General features: G+C 44.2%; 1 protein-coding gene across 1 annotated transcript in view; it reads left to right on the plus strand.

The window, feature by feature from the left end:
• Positions 1 to 22,928, plus strand: part of LOC311118953 (neurexin-1a-beta-like) — a gene marked incomplete at both ends in the record, with an annotated part of 435,621 nt that overhangs the window by 228,995 nt on the left and 183,698 nt on the right. The gene's annotated exons all lie outside the window — the stretch shown is intronic.

Genomic DNA, 22,928 nt, shown 5'->3' on the forward strand with positions numbered 1-22,928 from the left:
AGTTACAGAGGACCATGCTCTACTAACTGAGTTACAGAGGACCATGCTCTACTAACCGAGTTACAGAGGACCGTGCTCTACTAACTGAGTTACAAATGACCATGTTCTACTAACAGAGTTACAGAGGACCATGCTCTACCAACTGAGTTACAGAGGACCATGCTCTACTAACTGAGTTACAGAGGACCATGTTCTACTGAGTTACAGAGGACCATGCTCTACTAACTGAGTTACAGAGGACCATGCTCTACTAACTGAGTTACAGAGGACCATGCTCTACTAACTGAGTTACAGAGGACAATGCTCTACTAACTGAGTTAGTTAGGACCATGCTCTACTAACTGAGTTACAGAGGACCATGCTCTACTTAGTTACAGAGGACCATGCTCTACTGAGGTACAGAGGACCATGCTCTACTAACTGAGTTACAGAGGACCATGCTATACTAACTGAGTTACAGAGGACCATGTTCTACTAACTGAGTTACAGAGGACCATGCTATACTAACTGAGTTACAGAGGACCATGTTCTACTAACTGAGTTACAGAGGACCATGCTCTACCAACTGAGTTACTGAGGACCATGCTCTACTAACTGAGTTACAGAGGACCATGTTCTACTAACCGAGTTACAAAGGACCATGCTCTACTAACTGAGTTACAGAGGACCTTGCTCTACTAACTGAGTTACAGAGGACCATGCTCTACTGATTTACAGAGGACCATGCTCTACTGAGTTACAGAGGACCATGCTCTACTGAGTTACAGAGGACCATGCTCTACTAACTGAGTTACAGAGGACCATGCTCTACTAACCGAGTTACAGAGGACAATGCTATACTAACTGAGTTACAGAGGACCATGTTCTACTAACTGAGTTACAGAGGACCATGCTCTACCAACTGAGTTACTGAGGACCATGCTCTACTAACTGAGTTACAGAGGACCATGTTCTACTAACCGAGTTACAAAGGACCATGCTCTACTAACTGAGTTACAGAGGACCTTGCTCTACTAACTGAGTTACAGAGGACCATGCTCTACTGATTTACAGAGGACCATGCTCTACTGAGTTACAGAGGACCATGCTCTACTGAGTTACAGAGGACCATGCTCTACTGAGTTACAGAGGACCTTGCTCTACTAACTGAGTTACAGAGGACCATGCTCTACTAACTCAGTTACAGAGGACCTTGCTCTACTAACTGAGTTACAGAGGTCCATGCTCTACTGAGTTACAGAGGACCATGCTCTACTAACTGAGTTACAGAGGACCATGCTCTACTAACTGAGTTACAGAGGACCATGCTCTACTGAGTTACAGAGGACCATGCTCTACTAACTGAGTTACAGAGGACCATGTTCTACTAACTGAGTTACAGAGGACCATGCTCTACTAACTGAGTTACAGAGGACCATGCTCTACTGAGTTACAGAGGACCATGTTCTACTAACTGAGTTACAGAGGACCATGCTCTACCAACTGATTACAGAGGATCATGCTCTACTAACTGAGTTACAGAGGACCATGCTCTACTAACTGAGTTACAGAGGACCATGCTCTACTGAGTTACAGAGGACCATAGTCTACTAACTGAGTTACAGAGGACCATGCTCTACTAACTGAGTTACAGAGGACCATGCTCTACTAACAGAGTTACAGAGGACCATGCTGTACTGAGTTACAGAGGACCATGTTCTACTAACTGAGTTACAGAGGACCATGCTCTACTAACTGAGTTACAGAGGACCATGCTCTACTAACTGAGTTACAGAGGACCATGCTCTACTAATTGAGTTACAGAGGACCGTGCTCTACTGAGTTACAGAGGACCATGCTCTACTAACTGAGTTACAGAGGACCATGCTCTACTAACTGAGTTACAGAGGACCATGTTCTACTAATTGAGTTAAAGAGGACCATGCTCTACTAACTGAGTTACAGAGGACCATGCTCTACTAATTGAGTTACAGAGGACCATGCTCTACTGAGTTACAGAGGACCATGCTCTACTAACTGAGTTACCGAGGACCATGCTCTACTAACTGAGTTACAGAGGACCATGCTCTACTAACTGAGTTACAGAGGACCATGCTCTACTAACTGAGTTACAGAAGACCATGCTCTACTGAGTTACAGAGGACCATGTTCTACTAACTGAGTTACAGAGGACCATGCTCTACCAACTGAGTTACAGAGGACCATACTCTACTAACTGAGTTACAGAGGACCATGCTCTACTGAGTGACAGAGGACCATGCTCTACCAACTGAGTTACAGAGGACCATGTTCTACTAACTGAGTTACAGAGGACCATGCTCTACTGAGTTACAGAGGACCATGCTCTACTAACTGAGTTACAGAGGACCATGCTCTACTAACTGAGTTACAGAGGACCTTGCTCTACTAACTGAGTTACAGAGGACCATGCTCTACTAACCGAGTTACAGAGGACCATGCTATACTAACTGAGTTACAGAGGACCATGTTCTACTAACTGAGTTACAGAGGACCATGCTCTACCAACTGAGTTACTGAGGACCATGCTCTACTAACTGAGTTACAGAGGACCATGTTCTACTAACCGAGTTACAAAGGACCATGCTCTACTAACTGAGTTACAGAGGACCTTGCTCTACTAACTGAGTTACAGAGGACCATGCTCTACTGATTTACAGAGGACCATGCTCTACTGAGTTACAGAGGACCATGCTCTACTGAGTTACAGAGGACCATGCTCTACTAACTGAGTTACAGAGGACCATGCTCTACTAACTGAGTTACAGAGGACCATGCTCTACTGAGTTACAGAGGACCATGCTCTACTAACTGAGTTACAGAGGACCATGTTCTACTAACTGAGTTACAGAGGACCATGCTCTACTAACTGAGTTACAGAGGACCATGCTCTACTGAGTTACAGAGGACCATGTTCTACTAACTGAGTTACAGAGGACCATGCTCTACCAACTGATTACAGAGGATCATGCTCTACTAACTGAGTTACAGAGGACCATGCTCTACTAACTGAGTTACAGAGGACCATGCTCTACTGAGTTACAGAGGACCATAGTCTACTAACTGAGTTACAGAGGACCATGCTCTACTAACTGAGTTACAGAGGACCATGCTCTACTAACAGAGTTACAGAGGACCATGCTGTACTGAGTTACAGAGGACCATGTTCTACTAACTGAGTTACAGAGGACCATGCTCTACTAACTGAGTTACAGAGGACCATGCTCTACTAACTGAGTTACAGAGGACCATGCTCTACTAATTGAGTTACAGAGGACCGTGCTCTACTGAGTTACAGAGGACCATGCTCTACTAACTGAGTTACAGAGGACCATGCTCTACTAACTGAGTTACAGAGGACCATGTTCTACTAATTGAGTTAAAGAGGACCATGCTCTACTAACTGAGTTACAGAGGACCATGCTCTACTAATTGAGTTACAGAGGACCATGCTCTACTGAGTTACAGAGGACCATGCTCTACTAACTGAGTTACCGAGGACCATGCTCTACTAACTGAGTTACAGAGGACCATGCTCTACTAACTGAGTTACAGAGGACCATGCTCTACTAACTGAGTTACAGAAGACCATGCTCTACTGAGTTACAGAGGACCATGTTCTACTAACTGAGTTACAGAGGACCATGCTCTACTAACTGAGTTACAGAGGACCATGCTCTACCAACTGAGTTACAGAGGACCATGCTCTACTGAGTTACAGAGGACCATGTTCTACTAACTGAGTTACAGAGGACCATGCTCTACTAACTGAGTTACAGAGGACCATGCTCTACCAACTGAGTTACAGAGGACCATGCTCTACTAACTGAGTTACAGAGGACCATGCTCTACTGAGGTACAGAGGACCATGCTCTACTAACTGAGTTTCAGAGGACCATGCTCTACTTAGTTACAGAGGACCATGCTCTACTGAGGTACAGAGGACCATGCTCTACTAACTGAGTTTCAGAGGTCCATGCTCTACTAACTGAGTTACAGAGGACCATGCTATACTAACTGAGTTACAGAGGACCATGCTCTACCAACTGAGTTACAGAGGACCTTGCTCTACCAACTGAGTTACAGAGGACCATGCTCTACCAACTGAGTTGCAGAGGACCATGTTCTACTGAGTTACAGAGGACCATGCTCTACTAACTGAGTTACAGAGAACCATGCTCTACTAATTGAGTTACAGAGGACCATAATCGACTAACTGAGTTACAGAAAACCATGCTCTACTAATTGAGTTACAGAGGACCATGTTCTACTAACTGAGTTACAGAGGACCATGCTCTACTAAATGAGTTACAGAGGACCATGCTCTACTGAGTTACAGAGGACCATGCTCTACTAACTGAGTTACAGAGGACCATGCTCTACTAACTGAGTTACAGAGGACCTTGCTCTACTAACTGAGTTACAGAGGACCATGCTCTACTAACTGAGTTACAGAGGACAATGCTCTACTAACTGAGTTTCAAATGACCATGTTCTACTAACTGAGTTACAGAGGACCATGCTCTACCAACTGAGTTACAGAGGACCATGCTCTACTAACTGAGTTACAGAGGACCATGTTCTACTGAGTTACAGAGGACCATGCTCTACTGACTGAGTTACAGAGGACCATGCTCTACTGAGTTACAGAGGACCATGTTCTACTAACTGAGTTACAGAGGACCATGCTCTACTAAATGAGTTACAGAGGACCATGCTCTACTGAGTTACAGAGGACCTTGCTCTACTAACTGAGTTACAGAGGACCATGCTCTACTAACTCAGTTACAGAGGACCTTGCTCTACTAACTGAGTTACAGAGGTCCATGCTCTACTAACCGAGTTACAGAGGACCGTGCTCTACTAACTGAGTTACAAATGACCATGTTCTACTAACAGAGTTACAGAGGACCATGCTCTACCAACTGAGTTACAGAGGACCATGCTCTACTAACTGAGTTACAGAGGACCATGTTCTACTGAGTTACAGAGGACCATGCTCTACTAACTGAGTTACAGAGGACCATGCTCTACTAACTGAGTTACAGAGGACCATGCTCTACTAACTGAGTTACAGAGGACAATGCTCTACTAACTGAGTTAGTTAGGACCATGCTCTACTAACTGAGTTACAGAGGACCATGCTCTACTTAGTTACAGAGGACCATGCTCTACTGAGGTACAGAGGACCATGCTCTACTAACTGAGTTACAGAGGACCATGCTATACTAACTGAGTTACAGAGGACCATGTTCTACTAACTGAGTTACAGAGGACCATGCTATACTAACTGAGTTACAGAGGACCATGTTCTACTAACTGAGTTACAGAGGACCATGCTCTACCAACTGAGTTACTGAGGACCATGCTCTACTAACTGAGTTACAGAGGACCATGTTCTACTAACCGAGTTACAAAGGACCATGCTCTACTAACTGAGTTACAGAGGACCTTGCTCTACTAACTGAGTTACAGAGGACCATGCTCTACTGATTTACAGAGGACCATGCTCTACTGAGTTACAGAGGACCATGCTCTACTGAGTTACAGAGGACCATGCTCTACTAACTGAGTTACAGAGGACCATGCTCTACTAACTGAGTTACAGAGGACCATGCTCTACTGAGTTACAGAGGACCATGCTCTACTAACTGAGTTACAGAGGACCATGTTCTACTAACTGAGTTACAGAGGACCATGCTCTACTAACTGAGTTACAGAGGACCATGCTCTACTGAGTTACAGAGGACCATGTTCTACTAACTGAGTTACAGAGGACCATGCTCTACCAACTGATTACAGAGGATCATGCTCTACTAACTGAGTTACAGAGGACCATGCTCTACTAACTGAGTTACAGAGGACCATGCTCTACTGAGTTACAGAGGACCATAGTCTACTAACTGAGTTACAGAGGACCATGCTCTACTAACTGAGTTACAGAGGACCATGCTCTACTAACAGAGTTACAGAGGACCATGCTGTACTGAGTTACAGAGGACCATGTTCTACTAACTGAGTTACAGAGGACCATGCTCTACTAACTGAGTTACAGAGGACCATGCTCTACTAACTGAGTTACAGAGGACCATGCTCTACTAATTGAGTTACAGAGGACCGTGCTCTACTGAGTTACAGAGGACCATGCTCTACTAACTGAGTTACAGAGGACCATGCTCTACTAACTGAGTTACAGAGGACCATGTTCTACTAATTGAGTTAAAGAGGACCATGCTCTACTAACTGAGTTACAGAGGACCATGCTCTACTAATTGAGTTACAGAGGACCATGCTCTACTGAGTTACAGAGGACCATGCTCTACTAACTGAGTTACCGAGGACCATGCTCTACTAACTGAGTTACAGAGGACCATGCTCTACTAACTGAGTTACAGAGGACCATGCTCTACTAACTGAGTTACAGAAGACCATGCTCTACTGAGTTACAGAGGACCATGTTCTACTAACTGAGTTACAGAGGACCATGCTCTACCAACTGAGTTACAGAGGACCATACTCTACTAACTGAGTTACAGAGGACCATGCTCTACTGAGTGACAGAGGACCATGCTCTACCAACTGAGTTACAGAGGACCATGTTCTACTAACTGAGTTACAGAGGACCATGCTCTACTGAGTTACAGAGGACCATGCTCTACTAACTGAGTTACAGAGGACCATGCTCTACTAACTGAGTTACAGAGGACCTTGCTCTACTAACTGAGTTACAGAGGACCATGCTCTACTAACCGAGTTACAGAGGACAATGCTCTACTAACTGAGTTTCAAATGACCATGTTCTACTAACTGAGTTACAGAGGACCATGCTCTACCAACTGAGTTACAGAGGACCATGCTCTACTAACTGAGTTACAGAGACCATGTTCTACTGAGTTACAGAGGACCATGTTCTACTAACTGAGTTACAGAGGACCATGCTCTACTAAATGAGTTACAGAGGACCATGCTCTACTGAGTTACAGAGGACCTTGCTCTACTAACTGAGTTACAGAGGACCATGCTCTACTAACTCAGTTACAGAGGACCTTGCTCTACTAACTGAGTTACAGAGGTCCATGCTCTACTAACCGAGTTACAGAGGACCGTGCTCTACTAACTGAGTTACAAATGACCATGTTCTACTAACAGAGTTACAGAGGACCATGCTCTACCAACTGAGTTACAGAGGACCATGCTCTACTAACTGAGTTACAGAGGACCATGTTCTACTGAGTTACAGAGGACCATGCTCTACTAACTGAGTTACAGAGGACCATGCTCTACTAACTGAGTTACAGAGGACCATGCTCTACTAACTGAGTTACAGAGGACAATGCTCTACTAACTGAGTTAGTTAGGACCATGCTCTACTAACTGAGTTACAGAGGACCATGCTCTACTTAGTTACAGAGGACCATGCTCTACTGAGGTACAGAGGACCATGCTCTACTAACTGAGTTTCAGAGGTCCATGCTCTACTAACTGAGTTACAGAGGACCATGCTATACTAACTGAGTTACAGAGGACCATGTTCTACTAACTGAGTTACAGAGGACCATGCTATACTAACTGAGTTACAGAGGACCATGTTCTACTAACTGAGTTACAGAGGACCATGCTCTACCAACTGAGTTACTGAGGACCATGCTCTACTAACTGAGTTACAGAGGACCATGTTCTACTAACCGAGTTACAAAGGACCATGCTCTACTAACTGAGTTACAGAGGACCTTGCTCTACTAACTGAGTTACAGAGGACCATGCTCTACTGATTTACAGAGGACCATGCTCTACTGAGTTACAGAGGACCATGCTCTACTGAGTTACAGAGGACCATGCTCTACTAACTGAGTTACAGAGGACCATGCTCTACTAACTGAGTTACAGAGGACCATGCTCTACTGAGTTACAGAGGACCATGCTTTACTAACTGAGTTACAGAGGACCATGTTCTACTAACTGAGTTACAGAGGACCATGCTCTACTAACTGAGTTACAGAGGACCATGCTCTACTGAGTTACAGAGGACCATGTTCTACTAACTGAGTTACAGAGGACCATGCTCTACCAACTGATTACAGAGGATCATGCTCTACTAACTGAGTTACAGAGGACCATGCTCTACTAACTGAGTTACAGAGGACCATGCTCTACTGAGTTACAGAGGACCATGCTCTACTAACTGAGTTACAGAGGACCATGCTCTACTAACTGAGTTACAGAGGACCATGCTCTACTAACAGAGTTACAGAGGACCATGCTCTACTGAGTTACAGAGGACCATGTTCTACTAACTGAGTTACAGAGGACCATGCTCTACTAACTGAGTTACAGAGGACCATGCTCTACTAACTGAGTTACAGAGGACCATGCTCTACTAATTGAGTTACAGAGGACCGTGCTCTACTGAGTTACAGAGGACCATGCTCTACTAACTGAGTTACAGAGGACCATGCTCTACTAACTGAGTTACAGAGGACCATGTTCTACTAATTGAGTTAAAGAGGACCATGCTCTACTAACTGAGTTACAGAGGACCATGCTCTACTAATTGAGTTACAGAGGACCATGCTCTACTGAGTTACAGAGGACCATGCTCTACTAACTGAGTTACCGAGGACCATGCTCTACTAACTGAGTTACAGAGGACCATGCTCTACTAACTGAGTTACAGAGGACCATGCTCTACTAACTGAGTTACAGAAGACCATGCTCTACTGAGTTACAGAGGACCATGTTCTACTAACTGAGTTACAGAGGACCATGCTCTACCAACTGAGTTACAGAGGACCATGCTCTACTAACTGAGTTACAGAGGACCATGCTCTACTGAGTGACAGAGGACCATGCTCTACCAACTGAGTTACAGAGGACCATGTTCTACTAACTGAGTTACAGAGGACCATGCTCTACTGAGTTACAGAGGACCTTGCTCTACCAACTGAGTTACAGAGGACCATGCTCTACTAACTGAGTTACAGAGGACCATGCTCTACTGAGTTACAGAGGACCATGCTCTACCAACTGAGTTACAGAGGACCATGCTCTAATAACTGAGTTACAGAGGACCATGCTCTACTGAGTTACAGAGGACCATGCTCTACTGAGTTACAGAGGACCATGCTCTACCAACTGAGTTACAGAGGGCCACTAAGATGTACTGTTTATACATTACTGATTATTACATAATATCAGTCCTCTATCAGGTCTCCAAAAAAGTGTGTGTGTGTCTGTGTGTCTGTGTATGCTAGTGTGTGTGCACATGTGTGTCAGAGATTTGTTGGCTCCACCAGACAGACAGTATGTCCGCCACCACGAGAGGAGAGAGAGGGGAGAGTGACCCGAAACCAAAATTGAAATACAGTGTTTGAGTGAGAAGTGAACAAGTTTTCAGATATCTATTGACCTCTCTTGATGAAATTCACTACACAAGGGTCAGAGAAAGAAATAGACAGAGAGAGTGTGTGTGTGTGTGTGTGTGTGTGTGAGAGAGAGAGAGAGAGAGAGAGAGAGAGAGAGAGAGAGAGAGAGAGAGAGAGAGAGAGAGAGAGAGAGAGAGAGAGAGAGAGAGAGAGAGAGAGAGAGAGAGTGAATAAAGAAAGAGAGGGAATAAAGGTAAAGAAAGACAGAAAATGTTATTCTTCAGAAACATGGCGGCTCGTCCATTTTAAAATATGCTGTTATCCAGCTCCCACACACTCTCTCTCTCGCTCTCTGTCTCTTTCTGTCTCTCTCTCTCTTCACTTATTTTCCATTCCTGGCCTGAAGGCATCTCCATTCTTCATTGACATAGTTCCTCCTCTGTACTGAAACACACATACATTTATACCGGTAGCCCTGCCTCCTTTAGCCCAGAAGACTATTACCTTAAAACAAGGGCACACATCAAGTTATTTTATAATAATAATAACAGTACTGTAAGTAGTCCAACTGCAGTAAGGTTTTATATTCTGGGAACAAAACAGAACATGCTGTTGTTGATCTTACACACAGTAACTTACATAACACATAAGCACTGAATAGATCGCCGCTCACCAAATAGCAGCTTGGTCTCTTTATGGGCTAAGCAGTCTCAAACCGCGTATTCTCTCTCTCTATCTCTCTCTCTCTTTCATTTTTATGCCGGACTCCCTTGCTTTAAAAAAAAAGGTGTCTGGGGCTGTGGAGGCTGGGGAGGATGAGGCTGTGGAGGCTGGGGCTCTGGAGGCTGGGACTCTGGAGGCTGGGGCTCTGGAGGCTGGGACTCTGGAGGCTGGGGCTACCAGTGTTGTAGTACTCGAGACCGGACTCGACCAGACTGGTCTGGAGACCACATATTGAGTGTCTCGGTCTTGTCTGGTGTAGGATACATTTGTACTTGGTCTTGACTCGGTCTCGGACAGTGAGGACTAGTAATTTCTTCCAGAGACTCATAATTATCAGCTTCCATTCAGTCAGCGCATTACACCTCCTCGCCAGGCCAAATATATACACTCCTTTCTTGAACGTTAATATCTTAACAGCCTTTATATCTATTATAGACATGTTTGTGTAGTGGCGAACCTATAGGCTTTCGGTGTGTGACAGATTCATGGTTCTGAAGGGACAGAAACCGTAATACCAGCGCACTCATGTAGGAGAGTGTACTTTTTGTAAAACACAAACGGCCAGTGGTGTAGTTCAAAGTGAATGATAGCAGGCCTGTGTGGCAAATGGCTTGTTTTTATAAAGGCCTACTGTAGCTCTGATTGGCTATAGCGCACCGGTCTGTGTAGACTCCGGTCCTGGAAAAGACAGATGGTTTTATTCAGTTTTATTTACTGCAGTACCCATTAATTGTCCAAAGGCATGGCCACTTTCCCACTCTATATTGCTATACAATTTTCACAAATGCCTTAGTATACGTAATTCCCAAACATTCTAAGAATTTATGAAAATGTGAAAATGACCATATCTAAGTGGTCGCTTGTCAGAATTTACTTTTTTTTAAGTGTCATATTCTTCCTGACGGTGTACAGTACCGGTCAAAAGTTTGGACACACCTACTCATTCAAGGGTTTTTCTTTATTTTGACTATTTTTTACATTGTAGAATAATAGTGAAGACATCAAAACTATGAAATAACACATAAGGAACAATGTAAACTCAGCAATAAAAGAAACGCCCCTTTTTCAGGACCCTGTCTTTCAGAGATAATTCGTAAAGATACAAATGACGTCACAGATCTTCATTGTAAAGGGTTTAAACACTGTTTCCCATGCTTGTTCAATGAACCATAAACAATTAATGAACACGCACCTGTGGAACGGTCACTAAGACACTAACAGCTTACAGACGGTAGGCAATTAAGGTCACAGTTATGAAAAGTTAGGACACTAAAGAGGCCTTTCTACTGACTCTGAAAAACACCAAAAGAAAGATGCCCAGGGTCCCTGCTCATCTGCGTGAACGTGCCTTAGGTATGCTGCAAGTAGGCATGAGGACTGCAGATGTGGCCAGGGCAATAAATTGCAATGTCCGTACTGTGAAACGCCAAAGACAGCGCTACAGGGAGACAGGAGGGACAGCTGATCGTCCTCGCAGTAGCAGACCGCGTGTAACAACACCTACACAGGATCGGTACATCCGAACATCACACCTGCGGGACAGGTACAGGATGGCAACAACAACTGCCCGAGTTACACCAGGAACGCACAATCCCTCCATCAGTGCTCAGACTGTCCGCAATAGGCTGAGAGAGGTTGGACTGAGGGATTGTTGGCCTGTTTTAAGGCAGGTCCTCACCAGACATCACCGGCAACAACGTTGCCTATGGGCACCAACCCACCGTTGCTGGACCAGACAGGACTGGCAAAAAGTGCTGTTCACTGACGTGTCACGGTTTTGTCTCACCAGGGGTGATGGTCGGATTCGCCTTTATCATCGAAGGAATGTGCGTTACACCGAGGCCTGTACTCTGGAGCGGGATCGATTTGGAGTTGGAGGGTCCGTCATGGTCTGGGGTGGTGTGTCACAGCATCATCGGACTCAGCTTGTTGTCATTGCAGGCAATCTCAACGCTGTGCGTTACAGGGAAGACTTCCTCCTCCCTCATGTGGTACCCTTCCTGCAGGCTCATCCTGACATGACCCTCCAGCATGACAATGCCACCAGCCATACTGCTCGTTCTGTGTGTGATTTCCTGCAAGACAGGAATGTCAGTGTTCTGCCATGGCCAGCGAAGAGCCCGGATCTCAATCCCATTGAGCATGTCTGGGACCTGTTGGATCGGAGGGTGAGGGCTAGGGCCATTTCCCCCAGAAATGTCCAGGAACTTGCAGGTGCCTTGGTGGAAGAGTGGGGTAACATGTCACAGCATGAACTGGCAAATCTGGTGCAGTCCATGATTAGGAGATGCACAGCAGTACTTAATGCAGCTGGTGGCCACACCAGATGCTGACTGTTACTTTTGATTTTGACACCCCCCTTTCTTCAGGGACACATTATTCAATTTCTGTTAGTCACAAGTTTCATGTCTGTGAAACTTGTTCAGTTCATGTCTCAGTTGTTGAATCTTGTTATGTTCATACAAATATTTACACATTAAGTTTGCTGAAAAAAAACGCAGTTGACAGTGAGAGGACGTTTCTTTTTTTGCTGAGTTTAGTAACCAAAAAAAGTGTTAAACAGATCAAAATATATTTTATATTTGAGATTCTTCAAAGTAGCCACCCTTTGCCTTGATGACAGCTTTGCACACTCTTGGCATTCTCTCAACCAGCTTCATGAGGTTGTCACCTGTAATGCATTTCAATTAACCGGTGTGCCTTGTTAAAAGTTAATTTGGGGAATTTATTTCCTTCTTAAAGCGTTTGAGCCAATCAGTTGTGTTGTGACAAGGAAGGGGAGTATACAGAAGATAGTCCTATTTGGTAAAAGACCTAGTCCATATTATGGCAAGAACAGCTCAAATAAGCAAAGAGAAATGACAGTCCATCATTACTTTAAGACATGAAGGTCAGGCAATCTGGAAAATGTTAAGAAATTTTAAAGTTTATTCAAGTGCAGTCGCAAAAACCATCAAGTGATATGATGAAACTGGCTGTCATGAGGACTGCCACAGGAAAGGAAAACCCAGAGTTACCCCTGCTGCAGAGGTCCCATTCTAAGAGCTTGTGTGTAAGGGTTGGTGTGAGGTGGGACCCAGGTGTGGTGCAGGATAGACAGTAGGCAGTAGGCAAGGATGGTGAAACAAGGATCTTTACTGGTGGTCCAAAAGCCAGGATACAAAACAACAGACTATACATGAAAACAAATGAGGAGCACATAGGTCTCCAAAAAACTGGCTGATAGCAAACCATACGAAATACTAACTCTGACTGGAAAACACAATGACACAGGGAGAACACTTCTCGAGTACCTGTAACTCCGTCACGTGATCCGACACTGATACGTACTGCTTGACGTAAAGGATCTAGCAGAGCAAACTAAGCAAGGGAACACAGGGAAGTGAGGGCATAAATACACAGGTGAATCAGATAGCCACAGGTGACACTAATAGGTAGATAATTAGTCCCGACTGTGAGTGAGGAGATGCCTATAGTTGTCGGAGGATGACACATAGTGGGTCGCTCCGGAACTGCGACCCACTCCTGTAACACTTGTGTGGCCTACCACTTCGCGGCTGAACTGTTGTTGCTCCTAGACGTTTCCACAATAACATTAGTTACATTTGACCGGGGAAGCTCTTGCAGGGCAGAAATTTGACGAACTGACTTGTTGGAAAGGTGGCATCCTATAACGGTGCCACAATGAAAGTCACTGAGCTCTTCAGCCAATGTTTGTCTATGAAGATTGTATGGCTGTGTGATCAATGTTATACCTGTCAGCAACGGGTGTGCCGAATCCACTAATTTGAAGGGGTGTCCACATTCTTTTGTATGTATAGTGTATATTAATTAATTTACTTATTTATTTATTTATTTTATTACTGTGTATCTATGAAACGTTGACACCCTTACGAACACACATATGTAACATGTTTTGTTTTACAAGCTACACAAAAGTCGTTAGAATGTAAGGGGTTCTTCTACATAGAAAACCATAGGAAATCCCAGGATAGAGTGTCCATAATACTGTAATAAGCTCACATAGTTGCTGTCACAAATTCCAAACTCCACACAGTTGTCACTGACTAGTTGGGTATTCATTTCCCACTGAGCAAATAATTTATGTACTTATAACCTTCAGGTTTTTGTTCTTGAATACAACTGTTTATGTGAAATTGTTTTGTGTTCTACTTGCAGTCCTGGTCGTCCTGAAAAGAAAATGGTAAAACACTTCGTTGTGAGGCTAAATATAAGGACTGGACATGCAGATGAATGAATGTCAGATAAATGAAAAACAGATTTTTGCAGGGAGTGATAGGGTTAATGGGTCTGGCTAAAAAAAGCTCTGTCTGAACAGTGGAAATGATAAGTCTGCTTCGCCCAGCATTTAGGGAAGAATAACAGACACACACACAATCGGACGGGTGAAATATGAAATGTGACGGGTGCACAATAGTTGTCAGCAAATAGGACGCATAAAGAAGAAAAACATTAGGTATCTATCGTGTACTTAGGGTGACACAGAGACAGACAGGCTGCCTGGTTATGTTTATTTTGAGTACGATTTATTTCCCTAATTAGAAAAAGTGGGGGAAAAAACACTTTTACAACTCTGGTGGGAACAAGGAAATCCTACTGATGTGTCCCAACTTGTACCATATTGCCTATATAGTGCACTACGGACCAGAGCCCTGTAGGAGAATAGGGTGCCATTTGGAACGCAGTCACTATGTGATTCAGAGAATCTCCACAGGGGTAGAGTGGTTGAGATCATTGTATGTATGCTCTAGGGTTATTTGACTAATTCCAAATAATTATATGAGCTAGATACTGTACATTGACTTGTCACTTAAGGTGTTTTCAAAGAGGAGCTTGTAGTGCATTTTATCTGAGTGTATTATATACACTGAACACAATGGCGCTGACAGAGAGGGCTGCCTTGCTTCTAGCTCTTAGGAAACTTTGCAGTATTTTGTTTTTTTATATATTATTTCTTACGTTATTAGCCCAGAATATTGTTTGTGTTTTTACATATAGCCAGGAAGAACTATTGTATATCAGAGTGGCGGTAACTCACCAGCACTACCTGCATTACGACCAGGAATACGATTTTCCCGAAGCGGATCCTTTGTTTGCACCCCCCAGGGCAATTGAACTGATTCCAGAGGCCGACCCAAAACAACTCCGGAGGAGAGGTACTCGGAGCGGCCTTCTAGTCCTACTTAGGAGGCATGCACACCACCCACCGCTTTCAAGAATATTACTTGCTAATGTTCAGTCTCTGGATAATAAAGTTGACGAGCTCAGGGCGAGGGTTTCTTTCTAGAGAGACATCAGGGATTGTAACATTGTCTGTTTCACGGAAACATGGCCATCTCGGGATATACTGTCCGAGTCGGTCCAGCCAGTTGGGTTCTCAGTTCATCGCGCAGACAGGAATAAATATCTCTCCGGGAAGCAGAAGGGCGGAGGTGCAAGGATTATGATTAACGACTCATGGTGTTATTGCAGTAACATACAGGAACTCAAGTCCTTTTTTTCACCCAACCTAGAATACCTCACAATCAAATGCCGACCGTATTATCTCCCAAGAGAATTTTCTTCGAATATAGTCACGGCCGTGTATATCCCCCCTCAAGCCGATACCACGACGGCCCTCAAAGAACTTCACTGGACCTTATGCAAACTGGAAACCACATATCCTGAGGCTGCATTTATTGTAGCTGGGGATTTTATTAACAAAGGAAATTTGAGGAAAAGGTTTCCGAAGTTCTATCAACACATCGACTGTAGTATTCGCGGTGCTAAAAAACTTGACCACTGCTACTCCAACTTCCGGGATGCATACAAGGCCCTCCCCCGCCATCCTTTCGGCAAATCTGACCACGACTGCATTTTGCTCCTCCCTTCCTATAGGCAGAAACTCAAACAGGAAGATTGTTTTGATCACGTGGACTGGGATATGTTCCCGGGTAGTTTCAGAGAATAATATTGACGTATATACTGAAACGGTGACTGAGTTTATCAGAAAGTGTATGGAGATGTTGTACCCCCATGTTAAGAACTATTCAACGCTGTTCTGACCAATCGGAATCCACGCTTCAAGATTGTTTTGATCACGTGGGCTGGGATATGTTCTGGGTAGCTTCAGAGAATAATATCGACGTATATACTGAAACAGTGACTGAGTTTATCAGGAAGTGTATGGAGATGTTGTACCCACTGTGACTATTAAAACCTACCCTAATCAGAAACCGTGGATACATAGCAGCATTTATGCAAAACTGAAACGCGAACCACCGCATTTAACCCTGGCAAGGTGTATCAGTAGTAGTAACTGGCTACAGTAGTACAGCTGTTCTAGTCATGGCAGTGATAACATCTTTTTTAAGAACATCTCCCCCAGGCATTGAGCACTGCTGCATCAGTCACACACTTGATAGGCAATATATCACGCTAGCATGCATCGTGCTCACTGACTGGATGGGTATGGTTGAATATCAGGGTTGAAGCGACACACACACAGGATGGGATGGGATGGGTTGGATTTTGGTGTGCAGTGACAAACACACACACACACACGTACACACACACACACACAATGGGTATGGTTGGATCTTGGGGTGCGGCAGTAGTGCGGATATATGTGTGCATTTTTCCAGTGGTGCTACCCAGTAGGGAGCAGCCCTTACCCAGATCTGAGCTCTCTTTCCTGGGGAGTGGGGTAGAGGAGGGCTGGAGCAGGTGGGGGGTAGAGGAGGGCTGGGGCTGCTGGGGGGTAGAGGAGGGCTGGGGCTGGTGTGGGGTAGAGGAGGGCTGGGGCTGGAGCTGGTGGGGTAAAGGAGGGCTGAAGCTGGGGCTGGTGGGGGGGTAAAGGAAGGCTGGAGCTGGTGGTGGGATAGAGGAGGGCTTGAGCTGATGGGGGTAGCTTCTGTCACCAACCAAGGAGGGCCTACAGCAGCACCTAGATCTTCTGCACAGATTCTGTCAGACCTGGGCCCTGACAGTACATCTCAGTATGACAAAAATAATGGTGTTCCAAAAAAGGTCCAGTTGCCAGGACCACAAATACAAATTCCATCTAGACACCGTTGCCCTAGAGCACACAAAAAACTATACATACCTCGGCCTAAACATCAGCGCCACAGGTAACTTCAACAAAGCTGTGAACGATCTGAGAGACAAGGCAAGAAGGGAGTTCTATGCCATCAAAAGGAACATGAAATTCGACATACCAATTAGGATCTGGCTAAAAATACTTGAATCAGTTATAGAACCCATTGCCCATATGGTTGTGAGGTCTGGGGTCCGCTCACCAACCAGGAATTCACAAAAATGGGACAAACACCAAATTGAGACTATGCTGCAGAATTCTGCAAAAATATCCTCTGTGTACAACGAAAAACACAAAATAATGCATGCAGAGCAGAATTAGGCTGATACCCGCTAATTATCAAAATCCAGAAAAGAGCTGTTAAATTCTATAACCCCTTAAAAGGAAGCGATTCCCAAACCTTGACTACGTACAGACTCAGTGAGCATAGCCTTGCTATTGAGAAAGGCCACCGTAGGCAGACCTGGCTCTCAAGAGAAGACAGGCTATGTGCACACTGCCGACAAAATGAGGTGGAAACTGAGCTGCACTTCCTAACCTCCTGCCAAATGTATGACCATATTAGAGACACATACTTCCCTCAGATTATAGAAATCCACAAAGAATTCGAAAACAAATCCAATTTTGATAAACTCCCTTATCTACTGGGTGAAAAACCACAGTGTGCAATCACAGCAGCAAGATTTGTGACCCGTTGCCACAAGAAAAGGGCTACCAGTGAAGAACAAACACCATTGTAAATACAACCCATATTTATGTTTATTTATTTTCCCATTTGTACTTTAACTATTTGCACATTGTTACAACACTATATATAGACATATATATGTGGTCCTCTGTAGCTCAGCTGGTAGAGCACGGCGCTTATAACGCCAAGGTAGTGGGTTCGATCCCCGGGACCACCCATACACAAAAAAAATAAATGTATGCACGCATGACTGTAAGTCGCTTTGGATAAAAGCGTCTGCTAAATGGCATATTATATATTATATATTATATATTATTATATATTATTACATAATATGACATTTGAAATGTCTTATTCTTTTGGAAGTTCTGAGTGTAATGTTTACTGTTAATATTTCTAGTTTATTTCACTTTTGTTTACTATCTATTTCACTTGCTTTCGCAATGTTAACATACGTTTCCCATGCCACTAAAGCACTTAAATTGAATTGAATTGAATTGAAAGAGAGATACCAAAATTTGTTTGGGTTCCTCTCTCTCAATTCAAGTTCAATTCAATTTAATTTCAATTCAAAGGGCTTTATTGGCATGGGAAACCTATGTTAACATTGCGAAAGCAAGTGAAATAGATAGTAAACAAAAGTGAAATAAACAATAAAAAATCTAGTCTCTCTCTCTCTTTCTCCCTCTGCCCCTCTCTGTCTGTCCCTTTCCCTGCCCCCTCTCTGCCCCCACCTCTCTGTCTCTCCCTTTCCCTGCCCCCTCTCTGCCCCCACCTCTCTGTCTCTCCCTTTCCCTGCCCCCTCCCCCCTCTGAAATTATACTAGCTTTTTTGCTTTAGAAAATTCAAAAGGCAATTTGTGACTAATGCAGGGAAGTCATTAACGAGACATTGGGGAGCATTAAATGGTTATTGAAGGAAGACTATTAAAAACCTCACTTTAATTGCTTTAATCTCTAAACCTTTTTTTTATGTATTTCTTGCTGTGGAGTATTGGGACACAAAGTTATGAATTAGTGATTTTTAGAGTATATAGCTACAGTGCATTCGGAAAGTATTCAGATCCTTTTACTTTTTCCTCACTTTGTTACGTTACAGCTTTATTCTAAAATGGATTTAAAATATATTTAAAATCTTCAATCTACACACAATACCCCATAATGATAAAGCAAAAACCGGATTTTAGAAACGTTTTCTAATGTATTGAAAGTAAAAAACGGAAATATCACATTTACATAAGTATTCAGACCCTTTACTCAGTACTTTGTTGAAGCCCCTTTGGCAGCCATTACAGCCTCAAGTCTTCTTGGGTATGACACTACAAGCTTGGCACACCTGTATTTGAGATGTTTCTCCCATTCTTCTCTGCAGATCCTCTCAAGCGCTGTCAGGTTGGATGGGGAGCGTCGCTTTACAGCTATTTTCAGGTCTCTCCAGAGATGTTTGATTGGGTTTAAGTCCAGGCTCTGGCTGGGCCACTAAAGGACATTCAGAGACTTGTCCTGAAGCCACTCCTGCGTTGTCTTTGCTGTGTGCTTACGGTCGTTGTCCTGTTGGAAGGTGAACCTTCGCCCCAGTCTGAGGTCCTAGGCGCTCTGGAGCAGGTTTTCATCAAGGATCTCTCTGTACTTTGCTCCGTTCATCTTTCCCTCGATCTTGACTAGTCTCCCAGTTCCTGCCGCTGAAAAACATCCCCACTGCATTTCCTCCAGACGTGACGCTTGGCATTCAGGCCAAAGAGTTCAATGTTGGTTTCATCAGACCAGAGAAATATGGTCTGAGAGTCATTTAGGTGCGTTTTGGCAAACTCCAAGCGGGCTGTCATGTGCCTTTTACTGAGGAGTGGCTTCCATCTGGCCACTCTACCATAAAGGCCTCATTGGTGCAGTGCTGCAGAGATGCTTGTCCTTCTGGAAGTTTCTCCCATCTCCACAGAGGAACTCTGGAGCTCTGTCAGAGGGACCATCGGGTTCTTGGTCACCTCCCTGACCAAGGCCCTTCTCCCCCGATTGCTCAGTTTGGCCGGGCGGCCAGCTCTAGGAAGAGTCTTGGTGGTTTCAAACTTCTTCAATTTAAGAATCACAGAGGCCACTATGTTCTTGCCGAACTTCAGTGCTGCAGAAATGTTTTGGTTCCCTTTCCCAGATCTGTGCCTCAACACAATCCTGTCTCGGAGCTCTACGGACAATTCCTTTGACCTAATGGCTTGGTTTTTGCTCTGACATACACTGTCAACTGTGGGACCTTATATAGACAGGTGTGTGCCTTTCCAAATCATGTCCAATCAATTGAATTTACCATGTCCAATGAAGTTGTAGAAACATCTCAAGGATGATCAATGGAAACAGGATGCACGTGAGCTCAATTTCGAGTATCATAGCATAAATAAGGTATTTCTGTTCTTTATTTTTAATACATTTGCAAACATTTCTAAAAACCTGTTTTCGGGAGATGTTAAACGTATAGTGTATATGAGGTTTTGAAATACTTCTGAAGTTTGTAATTTCCACTTCGAAAGACTTGATGTTCCCTTACGAAAAATGTATCAGCCCCTACAAAAATGTCCATGAATTATAATCCACATAATAATTCACATTTCCTGTTGCTGCAGGATTATGTGCCTGCTGTAGCAAACTGGCTCAAATTAAGATCCTACGTCTGTATACACTGCAACCATTGTAAAAAAATCTGCTTAAAATAAACAAAATAACTGCATTCAGACAATGTAATGTATGGATACATTTTTACATTTCATTCATACCATGCATTAGTTTTCCCTCTCTCTGCATATATGGACAGCTGATTGTGATGTGCAGTGGTCTGGGCTGTATCCCAAATGCCCCCCTATTTGCTATTTAGTGGCTCTGGCCAAAAGAGGTGCAGTATGTAGGGTGCCATTTCATACACAGCCCTGCTGTCAGTATAACCTCCCAGGCTACCCAGCTCATCTGAGGAGCCATGTTCCCTGTGTGAGGTCCCCTGCCATGTTCCCTGTGTGAGGTCCCTTGTCATGTTCCCTGTGTGAGGCCCCCTGCCATGTCCCCTGTGTGAGGTCCCCTGCCATGTCCCCTGTGTGAGGTCCCCTGCCATGTTCCCTGTCTGAGGTCCCCTGCCATGTTCCCTGTGTGAGGTCCCCTGCCATGTTCCCTGTGTGAGGCCCCCTGCCATGTTCCCTGTGTGAGGTCCAGTGCCATGTTCCCTGTGTGAGGCCCCCTGCCATGTTCCCTGTGTGAGGCCCCCCTGCCATGTTCCCTATGTGAGGCCCCCCTGCCATGTCCCCTGTGTGAGGCCCCCCTTCCATGTTCCCTGTGTGAGGCCCCCCTGCCATGTTCCCTGTGTGAGGCCCCCTGCCATGTTCCCTGTGTGAGGCCCCCCTGCCATGTTCCCTGTGTGAGGCCCCCTGCCTTGTTTCCTGTGTGAGGCCCCCCTGCCATGTTCCCTGTGTGAGGCCCCCCTGCTATGTTCCCTGTGTGAGGCCCCCTGCCATTTTCATGTTGTTCTACGTCTGGGATCTTAAAACACACTGGTGTGATCCTGGAGAAGGTCTGTCCCCTTCCTGGAGAGGCTCAGTGCTGCTCCTCTCCTCCTCTCCTCCAGATCATCCTCTCCTCCAGACATGAAGGAGGGTCAAGCTTCACATCCTGTTCTTTACACTTTAGTTTAAAACTACATTCTGTGATTTATAAAACGACAACACAGTGTCCCCGCCACTTGTTTTAGTATATAGCAGAGGGTAAATATCAATAACCATTAAACAGCTTCCAAGCTTTAAAATGGGATTTATTATCAACATATTTACTGTTTACTTTTTTGTATCTGTTTCAAAACAACCGCTGTAGGGGGGAGTGAGGGACTGTAGAGGGGAGTGAGGGAGTGAATTACTTACTGTAGCTTTAATGGTATCATTTGATAAGATCTTGTGTTAACGCTCGGCTTCTTTTGAAATGACATTTATAAACCAGAGGATCGTCCTAGTTTCCGTAATCTGGTGTGATACACTACAAATGTTTTTAATTGGGGTTGCTAGAAGTAGCTTTTGGCTGTGGTATGTGCTCACTGCTTACTCAATGTTAGAGTGAGTGGGATGAGAGAAAGAGAGAGAGAGAGAGAGAGAGAGAGAGAGAGAGAGAGAGAGAGAGAGAGAGAGAGAGTGAGAGAGTGAGAGAGTGAAAGAGTGAAAGAGTGAGAGAGTGAGAGAGTGAGAGTGAGTGAGTGAGTGAGTGAGTGAGTGAGTGAGTGAGTGAGTGAGTGAGTGAGAGAGCGAGAGAGAGAGAGAGAGAGAGAGAGAGAGAGAGAGAGAGAGAGAGAGAGAGAGAGAGAGAGAGAGAGAGAGAGAGAGAGAGAGAGAGAGAGAGAGAGAGTTTTAACTGTGCTTTGGGGCACACAGCAATACACAGATGGTCTCTGTCATTACCGCAAAGTCAAAATAGTCATGCTGATATGAAAAGAGTAGGGAGAACAGTGTCAGTAGAAATGTGTCTGAGTGGCATAAAATCATGTTATACAATAACTGAGTTGGTTTATTAAGAGAACACACACCATGGACCAGGTAGTCTTTTAACAAAGGCTATCAGTGAAAAACATTGCTCAGCCCCCTGAGTTATTTGCCTAACCAATATGTAGATATTCATGTTTGTATTGTTTAGTTGAAACCAGATATCAGTGACTAAACAGAAATACATATTGATTGTGGACGTTGTTGTAACACTTAATTAGAATTGATAACTATATTTATATTGACAAGGAAATCGATTCAGACTACATTATATTGAGATGTACTTCCTTATAATGTCTCCGATTTGATTAGCTCACTATTTCCTTTCATTGTGTAAACATAATCAGAGGGTATATAAGATTTAGTGGCACTGCATGGATGTGGTCATCATCATCATCATCATCATCATCATCATCACCATCACCATCATCACCATCACCATCACCATCACCATCATCATCATCATCATCACCAACATCATCATCATCATCATCATCATCACTACATAAACACAATGACTCTTACACCTTGCTGTTCTATATAAAA

Source organism: Coregonus lavaretus (assembly GCF_964263955.1).
Source record: "Coregonus lavaretus genome assembly, chromosome: 1".
Classification (NCBI taxonomy): domain Eukaryota; kingdom Metazoa; phylum Chordata; class Actinopteri; order Salmoniformes; family Salmonidae; genus Coregonus; species Coregonus lavaretus.